Below are 16,626 nucleotides of genomic sequence, written 5' to 3' on the forward strand. Positions count from 1 at the left end.
CACAGTGCAGGATGGACAAAGTATGTGAACCCCTAGGCTAATGACTTCTCCAAGAGCTAATTTGAGTCAGGAGTCAGCCATCCTGGAGTCCAATCAATGAGACGAGATTGGAGGTGTTGGTTAAAGCTGTCCTGCCCTATAAAAAACACACACCAGTTTTGAGTTTGCAATTCTCAAGAAGCATTGCGTGATGTGAACCATGCCTCGCAGAAAAGAGCTCTCGAAGACCTACGATTAAGAATTGCTGACTTGCATAAAGCTGGAAAGGGTTACAAAAGTTTCTCTAAAAGCCTTATTGTTCATCAGTCCACCGTAAGATAGATTGTCTATAAATGGAGAAAGTTCAGCACTGTTGCTACTTTCCCTAGGAGTGGGCGTCCTGTAAAGATGACTGCAAGAGCACAGCGCAGAATGCCCAATGAAGTGAAGAAGAATCCTAGTGTGTCCGCTAAAGACTTACAGAAATCTCTTGCACATGCTAACATCTCTGTTGACGAATCTACCATAGGTACAACACTGAACAAGAATGGAGTTCATGAGAGGATACCACGGAGGAAGCCACTGCTGTCCAAAAAAAACATTGCTGCACGTTTGAAGTTTGCGAAAGAGTACCTGAATGTTCCACAGCACTACTGGCAAAATATTTTGTGGACAGATGAAACCAAAGTTGAGTTGTTTAGAAGGAACACACAACACTATGTGTGGAGAAAAAAAGGCACAGCACACCAACATCAAAACTTCATCCCAACTGTGAAGTATGGTGAAGGGGGCGTCATGGTTTGGGGCTGCTTTGCTGCCTCAGGGCCTGGAGAGATTGCTATCATCGACAGAAAAATTAATTCCCAAGTTTATCAAGACATTTTGCAGGAGAACGTAAGACCATATGTCCACCAATTGAAGCTCAACAGAAGATGGTTGTCACAACTGAGGGCCTGAGCTGACGGGAGGCAGCCTCAGTTGTAGGGGCTGAGGTGTAATGGAACCTGGCAGGTTGTATCAGACCCCTAGACATATAGAAGAATTGCCCGAAGGCGTGACCACGACAACCAGGAATAAAAGTCAATGATGTTTATTTATGACAAACTCCATGCATCACAGTAGCAGTAAAGAAACATAAAAATCAGCAGAGAAATAATAATACAGTTCCTGGGTACTACAGGGTGGCAGGGGCCACAGAGCTCTGGTGGTATGAGACAGTTCTTATTATCTGCAAGTTGGAAAGTCCTTACCAGGCTCAACTGTAGCAATGCAGAAAGCCCAGGGTCGTACCAGCTGGTGTTCCAGGGAAAGCTGGACTGCTGAAGATAAAATGCTGCTGTGGGTACTGGTTAGAACCAGACAGGTGTTGGCACAGAGTGGATACTGGCTGGAACCAGTTAAATAAAAAATGAGGCTTGAGAGTGATGCAATATGGATGAAATGTAGAATTTGAGAACGGAGAAATAATAATACCGGTGGAGAGAGGTAAACTGCAGAAAGGACACCGGCCCTTTAAGAGAAGCTGTACACTGCTGGAAGCTGGGCTGGAAGCAGGTGATTGTTGTAGCTGGAAACAGGTGAGTCCAGAATGGATCGGAGAGTCAGGCTACACCGCAGATGGAATGCTGGTACACCGGCCCTTTAAGAGAAGCTGTACACTGCTGGAAGCTGGGCTGGAAGCAGGTGATTGTTGAAGCTGGAAACAGGTGAGTCCAGAATGGATCGGAGAGTCAGGCTACACCGCAGATGGAATGCTGGTGCGGGTCTCTATAGCAGAAGTCTGGAGACAGGAGCTGGAACCTGGAAGACAATCACAGGAGAGAGACAAACTGGAACTAGGTTTGACAACCAAAGCACTGACGCCTTCCTTGCTCAGGCACAACCTATTTATACCTGCAGCAAGGAAGGCATTGGCTAGGCAATTATGCAAATTAATAATACTGACAACGGATTGGTAGGAATGATCAGCTGACAGAATCCAAGATGGCTGCGCCCATGCAGACACTTGGAGGGAAGTTTGGATTGTAATCCATGTGGTCTGGAAAACAGTAATGGCGGCGCCGGCCACCGGAGACAGGAGACGCCAGGCTGACAGATGCACATCCGACCACGCGGACACAGCGGAGGCCGCGGCTGACGTAATCGCCACTCTGAATGCAGAAGCTCAGGGACGGCGGCGGAGGCCGCGGGAGACGCCATGCCAGATGTATAAGGCGTTACTGTGACTGCGTCCAGAGAGACAGGAGAGGATGCGGGAATGTGCACATCAGGATAACAGATGGGATCCGGTCCTGGAGCGCTGAGCCAGCCTTAGGAGGCATCTGATAGGTAAGAAATGGCGTCCAGATACCCGGATCGTGACAATGGTGATGCAACAGAACAACGACCCAAAGCACAGAAGTAGATCAACAACAGAATGGCTTAAACAGAAGAAAATACGACTTCTGGAGTGGCCTGACCACAACCCAATTGAGATGCTGTGGCATGACCTCAAGAGAGCGATTCACACCAGACAACCCAAGAATATTGCTGACCTGAAACCGTTTTGTAAAGAGGAATGGTCCAAAATTCCCCCTGACCTTTGTGCAGTTCTGATATGCAACTATAGGAAAAGTTTGGTTGAGATTATTGCTGCCAAAGGAGGATCAACCAGTTTTCTCTTACGTCCTAGAGAATGCTGGGGTCCACATTAGTACCATGGGTATAGACGGTGAACCAGGAGCCATTGGCACTTTGAGTTTGAGAGTGTGGGCTGGCTCCTTTCTCTATGCCCCTCCTACCAGACTCAGTTTAGATAATATGCCCGGGGGAGCCGGTCACAGCTAGGGGAGCTCTACAGAGTTTCTTAGTAAAGTTTTTTTTTGAGTTTATTATTTCTCTGACGTCCTAGTGGATGCTGGGGACTCCGTAAGGACCATGGGGAATAGCGGCTCCGCAGGAGACTGGGCACATCTAAAGAAAGCTTTAGGATCACCTGGTGTGCACTGGCTCCTCCCCCTATGACCCTCCTCCAAGCCTCAGTTAGATTTCTGTGCCCGACGAGAAGGGTGCACACTAGGGGCTCTCCTGAGCTCTTTGTGAAAGTTTTAGTTTAGGTTTATATTTTCAGTGAGACCTGCTGGCAACAGGCTCACTGCATCGAGGGACTAAGGGGAGAAGAAGCGAACTCACCTGCGTGCAGAGTGGATTGGGCTTCTTAGGCTACTGGACATTAGCTCCAGAGGGACGATCACAGGTTCAGCCTGGACGGGTCACCGGAGCCGCGCCGCCGTCCCCCTTACAGAGCCAGAAGAGCGAAGAGGTCCGGAAAAATCGGCGGCAGAAGACGATCCTGTCTTCAGATAAGGTAGCGCACAGCACCGCAGCTGTGCGCCATTGCTCTCAGCACACTTCACACTCCGGTCACTGAGGGTGCAGGGCGCTGGGGGGGGCAGCGCCCTGAGACGCAATAAATCGATAAAAAACCTTATATGGCTAAAATAAATGCATCACATATAACTCCTATATGGATGCATTTAACCCCTGCCAAAACATACAGAAAAAGGATGATAAGGACGCCGAGAAAGGGGCGGAGCCTATCTCCTCAGCACACTGGCGCCATTTTCCCTCACAGCTCAGTTGGAGGGAAGCTCCCTGGCTCTCCCCTGCAGTCACTACACTACAGAAAGGGGTTAAAAAAGAGAGGGGGGCACAAATTAGGCGCAGTATATAACAATACAGCAGCTATAAAAGGAAAAACACTTATATAAGGTTATCCCTGTATATATATATAGCGCTCTGGTGTGTGCTGGCAAACTCTCCCTCTGTCTCCCCAAAGGGCTAGTGGGGTCCTGTCCTCTATCAGAGCATTCCCTGTGTGTGTGCTGTGTGTCGGTACGTTGGTGTCGACATGTATGAGGAGAAAAATGATGAGGAGACGGAGTAGAGTGTCTGAAATAGTGTTGTCACCCCCTAGGGGGTCGACACCTGAGTGGATGTACTGTTGAAATTGCGTGACAGTGTCAGCTTTGTATAAAAGACAGTGGTTGACATGAGACAGCCGGCTACTCAGCTTGTGCATGTCCAGACGTCTCATACAGGGGCCCTAAAGCGCCCGTTACCTCAGATACAGACGCCGACAAGGGTACTGACTCCTGTGTCGACGTTGAAGAGACAACCGTGATTTCCAATAGGGCCACACATTGCATGATTGAGGCAATGGAAAAAGTTTACACTTTTCTGATAATATGAATACCACCAAAAAAAAGGGGTATTATGTTTGGTGAGGAAAAACTTCCTGTAGTTTTCCTGAATCTGAGAAATAAAATGAGGTGTGTGATGATGCGTGGGTTTCCCCCCGATAACAATTGATAATTTCTATAAAGTTATTGGCAGTATACCTTTTCCCGCCAGAGGTTAGGGTGCGTTGGGAAACACCCCCTAGGGTGGATAAAGCGCTCACACGCTTGTAAAAACAAGGGCTCTACCCTCTCCTGAGATGGCCGCCCTTAAGGATCCTGCTGATAGAAAGCAGGAGCGTATCCTAAAATGTATTTACACACATACTGGTGTTATACTGCGACCAGCAATCGCCTCAGCCTGGATGTGCAGTGCTGGGTTGGCGTGGTCGGATTCCCTGACTGGAAATATGATATCCTAGATAAGGACAGTATATTATTGCATATAGAGCAATTAAAAGATGCATTTCTATATATGCATGATGCACAGCGGAATATTTGCCGACTGGCATCAAGTATAAGTGCGTTGTCCAATTATTCCAGTAAAGTGGTCAGGTGATGCGGATTCCAAACGGCATTTGGAAGTATTGCCTTAAAAGAGGGGATGTACCCCAGGTCGCCTCTCAAAATAAGACGCCATATTATCAGGCGCAGTCCTGGTTGGCAAGCGGACAAAAGGGTTCCTCTTTTCTGCTCGTGACAGAGGGAGAGGAAAATGGCTGCAGAGATCAGCCAGTTCCAAGGAACAGAAACCCTTTTCCGCCTCTGCCAAGCCCTCAGTATGACGCTAGGGCTTTACAAGTTCAGGCACGGTGGGGTCCCGTTCTCAATGAATTTCAGTGCGCAGTGGGCTCACTCGCAAGTAGACCCCTGGATCCTTCAGATAATATTTCAGGGGTACAAATTGGAATTCGAGACGTATTCCCCTCGCCGTTTCCAAAAGTCTGTTTTACCGACGTCTCCCGCTGACAGGGAGGCAGTTTTGGAAGCCATTCACAAGCTGTATTCCCAGCAGGTGATAATCAAGGTACCCCTCCTGCAACAGGGAACGGGGTATTATTCCACACTATTGTGGTACCGAAGCCAGACGGCTCGGTGAGACCAATTTTAAAATCTAAAATCTAAAATCTTTGAACACTTGCATACAGAGGTTCAAATTCAAAATTGAGTCACTCAGAGCAGTGATTGCAAACCTGGAAGAAGGGGACTACATGATGTCTCGGGACATCAAGGATGCTTACCTTCATGTCAAAATTTACCCTTATCACCAAGGGTATTTCAGGTTATGGTACAGAACTGTATCAGTTCGGACGCTGCCGTAGGGATGGTCCACGGCACCCCGGGTCTTTACTGAAGTAATGACCGAAATGATGATATTCCTTCGAAGGAAGGGAATTTTAGTTATCCTTTACTTGGACGATTCCCTGATAAGGGTAAGATCCAGGGAACAGTTGGAGATCGGTGTAGCACTATATCAGGTAGTGTTGCGGCAGCACGATTGGATTTTCAATATTCCAAAATCGCAGCTGATTCCGACGACTTGTCTTCTGTTCCTAGGGATGATTCTGGACATAGTCCAGAAAGAAGGTGCTTCTCCCGGAGGAGAAAGCCAGGGAGTTATCCGAGCTAGTCAGGAACCTCCTAAAACCGAACCAAGTCTCAGTGCATCAATGCACAAGGGTTCTGGGTAAAAATGGTGGCTTCCTACGAAGCAATCCCATTCGGCAGATTCCACGCACAGTGGAACCTTCTGGACAAATGGTCCGGGTCGCATCTTCAGATGCTTCAGCGGATAACCCTGTCACCAGGGACAAGGGTATCCCTCCTGTGGTGGTTGCAGAGTGCTCATCTTCTAGAGGGCCGCAGATTCGGCATTCGGGACTGGGTCCTGGTGGCCACGGATGCCAGCCTGCGAGGCTGGGGAGCAGTCACACAGGGAAGGAATTTCCAGGGCTTATGGTCAAGCCTGGAGACATCTCTTCATATAAACATTCTGGAACTAAGGGCCATTTACAATGCCCTAAGTCAAGCGAAACCCCTGCTTCAGGGTCAGGCGGTATTGATCCAATCGGACAACACGTCAGTCGCCCACGTAAACAGACAGGGCGGCACGAGAAGCAGGAGGGCAATGGCAGAAGCTGCAAGGATTTTAGCTGGGCGGAAAATCATGTGATAGCACTGTCAGCAGTGTTCATTCCGGGAGTGGACAACTGGGAAGCAGACTTCCTCAGCAGACACGACCTTCACCCGGGAGAGTGGGGACTTCACCCGGAAGTCTTCCACCTGATTAAAACCGTTGGGAAAAACAAAAGGTGGACATAATGGCGTCCCGTCTAAACAAAAAACTAGACAGATATTGCGCCAGGTCAAGGGACCCTCAGGCAATAACGGTGGACGCTCTGGTAACACCGTGGGTGTACCAGTCAGTGTATGTGTTCCCTCCTCTGCCCCTCATACCAAAAGTACTGAGAATCATAAGAAGGAGAGGAGTAAGAACTATACTCGTGGTTCCGGATTGGCCAAGAAGGACTTGGTATCCGGAACTTCAAGAGATGCTCACGGACGAACCGTGGCCTCTACCTCTAAGAAAGGACCTGCTCCAGCAAGGGCCTTGTCTGTTCCAAGACTTACCGCGGCTGCGTTTGACGGCATGGCGGTTGAATGCCGGATCCTGAAGATCCCTACCCTGGTCAAGGCCAGGAAAGACGTAACCGCAAAACATTATCACCGCATTTGGCAAAAATATGTTGCGTGGGGTGAGGCCAAGAAGGCCCCTACAGAGGAATTTCAACTGGGTCGTTTCCTCCATTTCCTGCAAACAGGACTGTCTATGGGCCTAAAATTAGGGTCCATTAAGGTTCAAATTTCGGCCCTGTCGATTTTCTTCCAAAAAGAACTGGCTTCAGTGCCTGAAGTTCAGACATTTGTAAAAGGGGTGCTGCATATACAGTCTCCTTTTGTGCCTCCAGTGGCACCTTGGGGATCTCAATGTTGTGTTGAGTTTCCTAAAGTCACGTTGGTTTGAACCACTCACCACTGTATACTTAAAATATCTCACATGGAAGTGACGAGTTAGCCCTGGTTTCAGCCAGGCGTGTGTCAGAATTGGCGGCTTTATCATATAAAAGCCCTTACTTAATATTTCATTCTGAAAGGGCAGAATTGAGGACTCGTCCTCAAATTTTCTACCTAAGGTGGTTTCTGCATTTCACATGAACCAACCTATTGTGGTGCCTGCGGCTACTAAGGACTTGGAGGATTCCAAGTTGCTTGACGTGGTCAGGACCCTGAAAATACATGTTTCCAGGACGGCTGGAGTCAGAAAATCTGACTCGCTGTTTATCCTGTATGCACCCAACAAACTGGGTGCTCCTGCTTCTAAGCAGACGATTGCTCGTTGGATTTGTAGTACAATTCAGCTTGCACATTCTGTGGCAGGCCTGCCACAGCCAAAAATCTTAAAATGCCCACTCCACAAGGAAGGTGGGCTCATCTTGGGCAGCTGCCCGAGGGGTGTCGGCTTTACAACTTTGCCGAGCAGTTACTTGGTCAGGAGCAAATACGTTTGTAAAATTCTACAAATTTGATACCCTGGCTAAAGAGGACCTGGAGTTCTCTCATTCGGTGCTGCAGAGTCATCCGCACTCTCCCGCCCGTTTGGGAGCTTTGGTATAATCCCCATGGTCCTTACGGAGTCCCCAGCATCCACTAGGACGTCAGAGAAAATAAGAATTTACTTACCGATAATTCTATTTCTCGTAGTCCGTAGTGGATGCTGGGCGCCCATCCCAAGTGCGGATTGTCTGCAATACTGGTACATAATTATTGTTACCAAAAAATTCGGGTTATTGTTGTAGTGAGCCATCTTTTCTAGAGGCTCCTCTATTATCATGCTGTTAACTGGGTTCAGATCACAAGTTGTACAGTGTGATTGGTGTGGCTGGTATGAGTCTTACCCGGGATTCAAAATCCTTCCTTATTGTGTACGCTCGTCCGGGCACAGTATCCTAACTGAGGCTTGGAGGAGGGTCATAGGGGGAGGAGCCAGTGCACACCAGGTGATCCTAAAGCTTTCTTTAGATGTGCCCAGTCTCCTGCGGAGCCGCTATTCCCCATGGTCCTTACGGAGTCCCCAGCATCCACTACGGACTACGAGAAATAGAATTATCGGTAAGTAAATTCTTATTTTTTCTCAAAGCAGCAAAGTTATTCATGTATCTCAGCAATTATTTAAACATGGCCATGTTAAATGCACATCATTACCACATTTCCTCCTGGGTTCCGTTTCTTGCACTACCAGCTCTGGTGCTCGAATACCTTTTACAAAAGCCTTAGCCGGAGATCATTAACGTTTTTTCCCAGCGTATTGAGGCAGATTCTTGGTGTGCTGATTGCGGGTAAGTAGGATCAATAAAGACCCGTTTCTCCGCCTATAACCATCGGCGGCTTCCTCAGTCAGATATTTTAAACTCTGCCACCCTGCTCGCTTTTATCCCCGGTATCTCCCATGTGCGCTTGCGCGCATCTCCTGCGCTCCAAGCCTCGCTGTTCGTATATCAGCTGTTGATGTCTCCGGAGTTACCAATGTGCGCTTGCGTGTATCTCCTGCGCTCCGAGTCACGTTGTTATTACAGCCGTTTATCAGCTGTTAATGTCCTCCGCTAATATCCACACATTAAGTTCTAATTTATTTCAGCTAATAAGGATGCATCAGTGCTTCTGCTTACAGCGGGTTGTATTACTTGTAAATACCATATCGAGGATACATATTTAAGCAATCTGATCACATGAATCAGATATAGTATACCACAGTTATCTATTAGCAAACAGAGCAGAGTTTAATTAACATTAAACCAATAAATAAAAACTAATTCTCTAACTATGAACTATATTGCACTACATATACCAGTATCATACTTCTTGTTTTTTATGTGCAATAGTCTACCAATATTTATTATTTAACCTTATATTTTATACATTTAGTCAGGGCAATGGTTACATCATAATTTATATCTATATTTTACATATTATATTATATCAGAATGATAAATATTATAATATTCAATCCTATTCAGCACATCCAGTTTATCTTATATTGACTTTTTCCATTAAAGGTCTAGATGGATTCATTCTAGTTCAATTAGATCTCCTATCGTTTCTCATTGGAAACAGGCAAATTTTACTAATAAGTTTGTCGTCCCCCCCAACCCAAAAGGGCCCCCTAATTTATTAACAAGGAACCTAACACCCCGTTAGCCACAGCAGCTGCACATAGTTCTATAGTCCACATTTACCTCTATGGTCTAGCTGATATGGTTTAATTCCACTGTATCATTTAGACCATCAGGGCACAGCGTACCTAGTCTGTATATCCAGAAGACCTCTCTCCGACAGAGGGTATTAAACCTACCCCCCCCCCCCCACGTGCAGTAATTTTGATGTTTTCAATCTTTATTATTTTGATATGCTAGGTGTATATAAATCACACTGTGTCCTGTGGTTAAACAAGGGATACGTTCTCACATTTTTATTTTTATTTCTCCAGTGCTCCATAAATCTTGTATGGAGCATCCGGGTTGTACGCCCAACGTACTGCTTGCCACAACCACACTGCACAATGTAGATCACAAATTTTGATCTGCAGTTAATAAAACTTTTTATTTGAAATTGTTCCCCATTTTGATTTGAAGCAAATTCAGTTACTTTTCTACTTGTGTGTAGACATGTAGTACATGTAGAGCTCCCACATTTATGAAAGCCCATTGGTCTAATAGGTATCCAAGTACTCCCTGTCTGTACACATTCTGCCTTTCTTTGATTGAAATGACTAGTTGTTAGTCTTTTTGTTTTAGATTGTCCGATTTCCTAAAAACTACTTTGCCATCAAGATTAACTGTCTTTCTAAGTACTATATCTAGCTTCAAAAGTTCAGAGTTCTTTTTAATTATCTTTTTAATGTCATGTGAATAGTTGTTATATTTTGTTATAAATAAAGATGATCTATCTTCCCTAACCCCATTTCCTGAATCTACCTTTTTATGTACATATTTTAAGTTCTCTTTCTCCATACTAAGCAGTGTGTCTCTCTCCATATTTCCCACTTCCCTTAAAGCTTTCTGCAGAATTTCTTTTGGGTAACCTTGTTCCAAAAAGGAATCAAAAATCAAGCCTGCTTGTTTTTTGAGTGATTCTTGAGTTGAGCAGTTCCGTTTGATTCTAATAAATTGCCCCTTCGGAATATTTATTTTCCATATTTTCGCATGAGAGTTTTTAAAGTTTAAATACCTGCTCTGGTCTACCGGCTTTATATATGTTTCTGTTGAAATTTCACCCCCCTCTGTCGATACTGCAATATCCAGGAAACTTATCTTAGTCTTACTTTGATTACATGTAAATTTCAAACCATATTGATTTTGGTTTAAATTGTGAAAGAACGTCTATTGAATGTGCATCTCCATCCCAAATAATAAATAAATTGTCAATGAATCTGCCGTAGAGGACGAGACTCGCACCGAACTCACTCCCCCACACATGCTCCTCCTCAAACCTCCCCATGTATAAGTTAGCGAAGCTCGGCGTAAATCTCGTCCCCATCGCAGTACCCCGTGTCTGTAAATATACTTTAGTGTTAAACAGAAAATAATTATGTTTCAAAATGAAATCTATTGAGTTTAGAATAAAGCAACGCAGGGAGTCGGACATCTCCGGATCTCCAGCGAGATAATATTTCACCGCCTCTAACCCCAAGTCATGTGGAATGTTAGAATATAATGCTTTCACGTTGCACGTTATGAGGGAATACCCCTCTTTCCATTTGACAGTTTTAATTAAATTTAAAAAGTGCTTGGTGTCTTTGATATGAGACTTAAGTCTCCCTACGTGGATTTGTAAATAATAATCCACAAAAAAAGATAAATTATTAGTGAGTGACCCGACACCAGAAATTATAGGACGACCCGGGGGTGAGGTAAGTGACTTGTGGATTTTGGGTAAATAATAAAATGTGGGTGTGACGGGATGTGTGTTATAAAGAAACTTAAACGTCTCATTCGATATTGTACCACCGCACAGGGCATCCTCAAACAGATCCTTAAGTTCCCATTGATAGGGGGCGGAGGGATTGTGATTCAACTCGACATAGAACAGACCATTGCCCAGTTGATTGTCGGCTTCACTCAAATAGTCCTCTACGTCACAATAACAATCCCACCGCCCTTATCCGCCGGCTTAATTATTATTATACTCGCATCCGAGTAGAGAGTTTTAAGGCTTTTCTTTCTCCTCTCTGTAGGTTATCTTTAAAGCTTCCTTTTTCTGCTTTTTCACATAGTTTTTTTAAATGTTCCAAAGTACTGTTATAGAAACTCTCAATATAAGGGCCCTTATACTGAAGAGGGTAGAATTCAGATTTTTCTTTAAATTTGTTTATCCTCCTTGTTTCATATATTTTCAATTCTGAATTTATTTGTTCTCCTATGTCATCTTGTAGATCTTCCAATATATCCAGAGCCTCTTGATCCTCCACATTTAGCACAATCAGAGTGCCACCTGTGTTGGGTTTTTTCAAGGCTTTTATAGCAAAATATCGTTTGCGACTCAATGGCCCTCATTCCAAGTTGATCGCAGCAGGAATTTTGTTAGCAGTTGGGCAAAACCATGTGCATGCAGGGGGGGCAGATATAACATGTGCAGAGAGAGTTAGATTTGGGTGGGTTATTTTGTTTCTGTGCAGGGTAAATACTGGCTGCTTTATTTTTACATTGCAATTTAGATTGCAGATTGAACACACCACACCCAAATCTAACTCTCTCTGCACATGTTAAATCTGCCTCCCCTGCACTGCACATGGTTTTGCCCAACTGCTAACAAAATTCCTGCTGCGATCAACTCGGAATTACCCCCAATGTTCGCACATATTTGTTCAAATATTCAAAGAGGGTAAACAAATTGGATTTACTTGCGGGAGCAAAGTTCAAACCTTTCTCTAAGAGCCTCAATTCCTCCTCAGTTTTTTTCCTTGAGGACAAATTGAAAACCCCTTTTTTTCTTTCCTGAATCTCATCTAACGGATACATAGGCTTTTTGTGGGATTTTCTCCTCCCTCCTCTCGATCCCCTTGGTCTCTGTATCTTGTTCTTTTTAATGGGCCCTTTGTATTTTCCCAAATTGCCACTTGGCGTTTCTCTAAAAAAGACCTGTTATAAGGGAAGTCTAAATCATCATCTGTTTCTGATCTTCTGTAACCATTTCTATTCCTCCACCTTGGAGTCTCTCGATCTTGATCTGATTCATGGGAAAGAGGCTCATATCTATTTCTATTTTCATATCGCCCTTCTTGTTTGTTATTACTTTGTTTCTGAAAGTGGGGGTTTTCTCTGAACTTTCTTTTATTATTTCTATTTGGTGTGTTCTGCTGTCCGTGGAAGCTAACAAATTTCCTTTGTGGGGTGTTAAAACTTTTATTTTTCTTATTGTAGTGATATACTTCCCCTTTCTCATAGTCTATTCTATCTCTATTCATTTTTTGTTCCTTTATATATATGAGAGTCTGTTTAAACTCCTCAATTTTTTTGTTTACTTTTAAGTCTCTAGTTTTATAATCTGGATATGCCTCATACTCCTTCAATAAATGTTGTGTTTGTTCTATTTCAATCTGTAAATTCTGTACCTTTTCCTCTCTGTATTTTATCAATAATTTCATTAGGTTAAATAATAAATATTGGTAGACTATTGCACATATATATACCTTAGGTAAAAAACAAGAAGTATACTGGTATATGTAGTGCAATATAGGAAGCTGTACATGTTTCATATATTTATGTGTATATGTTCATAGTTAGAGAATTAGTTTTTATTTATTGGTTTAATGTTAATTAAACTCTGCTCTGTTTGCTAATAGATAATTGTGGTATACTATATCTGATTCATGTGATCAGATTGCTTAAATATGTATCCTCGATATGGTATTTACAAGTAATACAACCCGCTATAAGCAGAAGCACTGATGCAGCCTTATTAGCTGAAATAAATTAGAACTTAATGTGTGGATATTAGCGGAGGACATTAACAGCTGATAAACGGCTGTTATAACAATGTGACTCGAAGCACAGGAGATACACGCAAGCGCACATTGGTAACTCCGGAGACATCAACAGCTGATATACGAACAGCAAGGCTTGGAGCGCAGGAGATGCGCGCAAGCGCACATGGGAGATACCAGGGATAAAAGCGAGCGGGGTGGCAGAGTTTAAAATATCTGACTGAGGAAGCCGCCGATGGTTATAGGCGTAGAAACGCGTCTTTATTGATCCTACTTACCCGCAATTAGCACACCACAAATCTGCCTCAATACGCTGGGAAAAAATGTTAATTATCTCCGGATAAGGCTTTTGTAAAAGGTATTCGAGCACCAGAGCCGGGAGTGTAAAGAAACGGATCCCATGAGGAAATGTGGTAATGATGTGCATTTAACATGGCCATGTTTAAATAATTGCTGAGATACATGAATAACTTTGCTGCTTTGAGAGAAGCGATTAAATTCCTGCATGCCAAATCAGCTAATGAATAATCAACTGACTGTTGCTGTGCATTAAATTATTGATGATCTCAAGGGGGAGAAAAACCATTGATATTTTGCATGTTAAACCAAGTAATTTTAAAAGCAAAGATCACTGTATTTTAAAGCAGTATGGATTCCTGATTATTAGAATACATTCTGAATAAGAGACTTTGCAATAACTGTCCGGCTGCAGTGTATTAACAAAGTATCAATCTCCAGCTTGAGCTGACAGAGCAATTAAACATCAGAGTGGAGCTTGGAGACCTTGTAACACTGAATTGAAACAGTGTGAGCTAATTGTATTTAGCGGTTTGCTTTGAGTGTTTATAGAAAGAAATTATTCTACAGAGCAGAGCATTGAATTGTGATATTAAATGTGATATTATTATTACTATTTTTTTATGTATACAGTGCCATGTTTTTTAGAAATTATTATTCTTGAAAATTATATGAAATTAGATCTAGAGGTAAGAAAAGGAGCTATATATTAAATATAAGATTTGAGAAAAATAAAAATGATTTTAATAAGAAATCTGCTAGCGCTGTCTGTATTCTCTTTTTTTGTCTTTGGGGAAGCGTTAGATGCGTGGATCTCCAAGCTACGGCTGGTAAGTCACCTTTTCTTCCCTCGGCTACATCTGCTCCGAAGAAACCATTTTCTTTAGCTACACCACAGCCCTTTTGGTCTACCAAGCCCAGAAAGGCCAAGCCGTCCAACACCTTCTTTCAGGGAGGTCGGCCCAAGTCCAAGAAACCTTCGGCTTCAGGTTCCCAGGAACAGAAACCTGCTTCAGGTACACCAAAGTCCTCCACATGACGGTGGATTGCTCCGGAGGTGGGACCGGTGGGAGCGAGACTCAGGCATTTCAGTCACGTCTGGGTGTCATCCGGCCTGGACCCCTAGCTGCAAGATTTTGTGTCTCAGGGTTACAAGCTGGAATTTCAAAATCTCCCTCACCGATTTTTCAAATCATGCTTGCCAGCTCTGCTGGCGGACAGGACTGTCCTGCAAGAAGCCGTCCAGAAGTTGGTGGATGCACAGGTCCTTGTGCCAGTACCACCTCATATGCAAAACAAAGGTTACTATTCTAACCTTTTTGTGGTACCGAAACCGGATGGTTCGGTCAGGCCCATTCTGAACTTAAAATCACTAAACCCCTTTCTGAGGGAGTTCAAGTTCAAAATGGAGTCCCTAAGGGCAGTGATATCAGGTCTGGAGGAGGGCGAATTCCTGGTATCCCTGGATATCAAGGATGCGTACCTCCACATTCCGATTTGGCTGCCGCATCAAGCTTATCTTCGATTCGCTCTGTTGGACTGTCATTTTCAGTTCCAGGCCCTGCCATTCGGCCTCTCCACAGCACCGAGGGTATTGACCAAGGTGATGGCGGAAATGATGATTCTTCTCCACAGACGGGGTGAACATAATTCCATATCTGGACAATCTGCTGATAAAAGCATCGTCCAAGGAGAAGCTGTTACGGTCCATAGCTCTCACGACCCAGCTTCTCAGGAAACATGATTGGATCCTGAATCTTCCAAAATAACATTTGGAATCAACCAGGAGGTTGTCCTTTCTGGGAATGATCCTCGACACGGAAGTGAAGAGGGTTTTTCTTCCAGAGGAAAAAGCGTTGGTTATACAAATAATGGTCCTGGATGTCCTGAAGGCAGCCCAGGTGTCGTTTCATCAGTGCATTCGCCTTCTGGGAAAAATGGTGGCCCATCTTCTGAGAAATCGGGCCATTCAAGTGCAGTCAGACAATGTGACCACAGTGGCTTACATAAATCGACAGGGCGGAACGAAGAGCAGAGCTGCAATGTCAGAGGTAACAAGAATCATCCTCTGGGCAGAAAAACACACGTTGGCGCTATCAGCAATCTACATTCCGGGAGTAGACAACTGTGAAGCGGACTTCCTCAGCAGACACGTTCTCCATCCGGGACAGTGGGGTCTCCATCCGGAGATGTTCAAGGGGGTAACAGATCTTTTGGGCGTACCCCAGATCGACATGATGGCCTCTCGTCTCAACAAGAAGCTTCGGCGGTATTGTTCCAGGTCGAGGGGCCCGCAAGCAGTGGCGGTGGATGCCTTAGTGACTCTGTGGGTGTCCCAGTCGGTGTACGTGTTTCCTCCACTTCCACTCATCCCAAGGGTTCTAAAGCTCATAAGGAGAACAGGGGTTCAAGCAATCCTGTTTGCTCCAGACTGGCCAAGAAGGTCTTGGTACGCGGATCTACTGCAAGGAGAGACAAGTCCTCTTCTTTTCGGGAGGACCTGCTGCAGCAGGGGCCGTTCGCCTATCAAGACTTACCGCGGCTATGTTTGATGGCATTGAGGTTGAACGCCTGATACTAGCTCGAAAGGGCATTCCGAACAAGGTTATTACTACCCTGATACAGGCTAGAAAGGAGTAACGTCTAAACATTACCATCGACTTTGGAAAAAATATGTATCTTGGTGTGAGTCCAAGAAATTTCCTGCAGTGAAGTTTCAACTGGGACGGTTTCTCCTCTTCCTACAAGCCGATGTGGATATGGGCCTGAGGTTGGGATCTGTGAAGGTCCAGATTTCGGCCCTATCCATTTTCTTCCAGAAACAATTTGTTGCCCTCCCTGAGGTTCAGAACTTTTTTGAGTTCTGCACATCCAATCTCCCTTTGTGCCGCCTATGGCGCCTTGGGACCTTAACGTTGTGTTGCAGTTCCTCCAATCGGACTGGTGCGAACCTCTACAGGAGGTTGAGGTCAAATTTCTTACATGGAAGGCTGTCACGTTGTTGGCCTTAGCTTCTGCTAGACGTGTGTCGGAGTTGGGTGCTTGTCCTGTAAAAGCCCATACTTGATCTTCCACGAAGATAGAGCTGAGCTT

The 16,626-nt window shown here is 44.6% G+C and overlaps 1 protein-coding gene across 2 annotated transcripts in view; it reads left to right on the top strand.

Annotated features, from left to right (window-relative positions):
- DPY19L1 (dpy-19 like C-mannosyltransferase 1) overlaps window positions 1-16,626 on the top strand; it is a 595,286-nt gene that overhangs the window by 345,332 nt on the left and 233,328 nt on the right. The gene's annotated exons all lie outside the window — the stretch shown is intronic.

Source organism: Pseudophryne corroboree, chromosome 5 (genome assembly GCF_028390025.1).
Source record: "Pseudophryne corroboree isolate aPseCor3 chromosome 5, aPseCor3.hap2, whole genome shotgun sequence".
NCBI classification, from domain to species: domain Eukaryota; kingdom Metazoa; phylum Chordata; class Amphibia; order Anura; family Myobatrachidae; genus Pseudophryne; species Pseudophryne corroboree.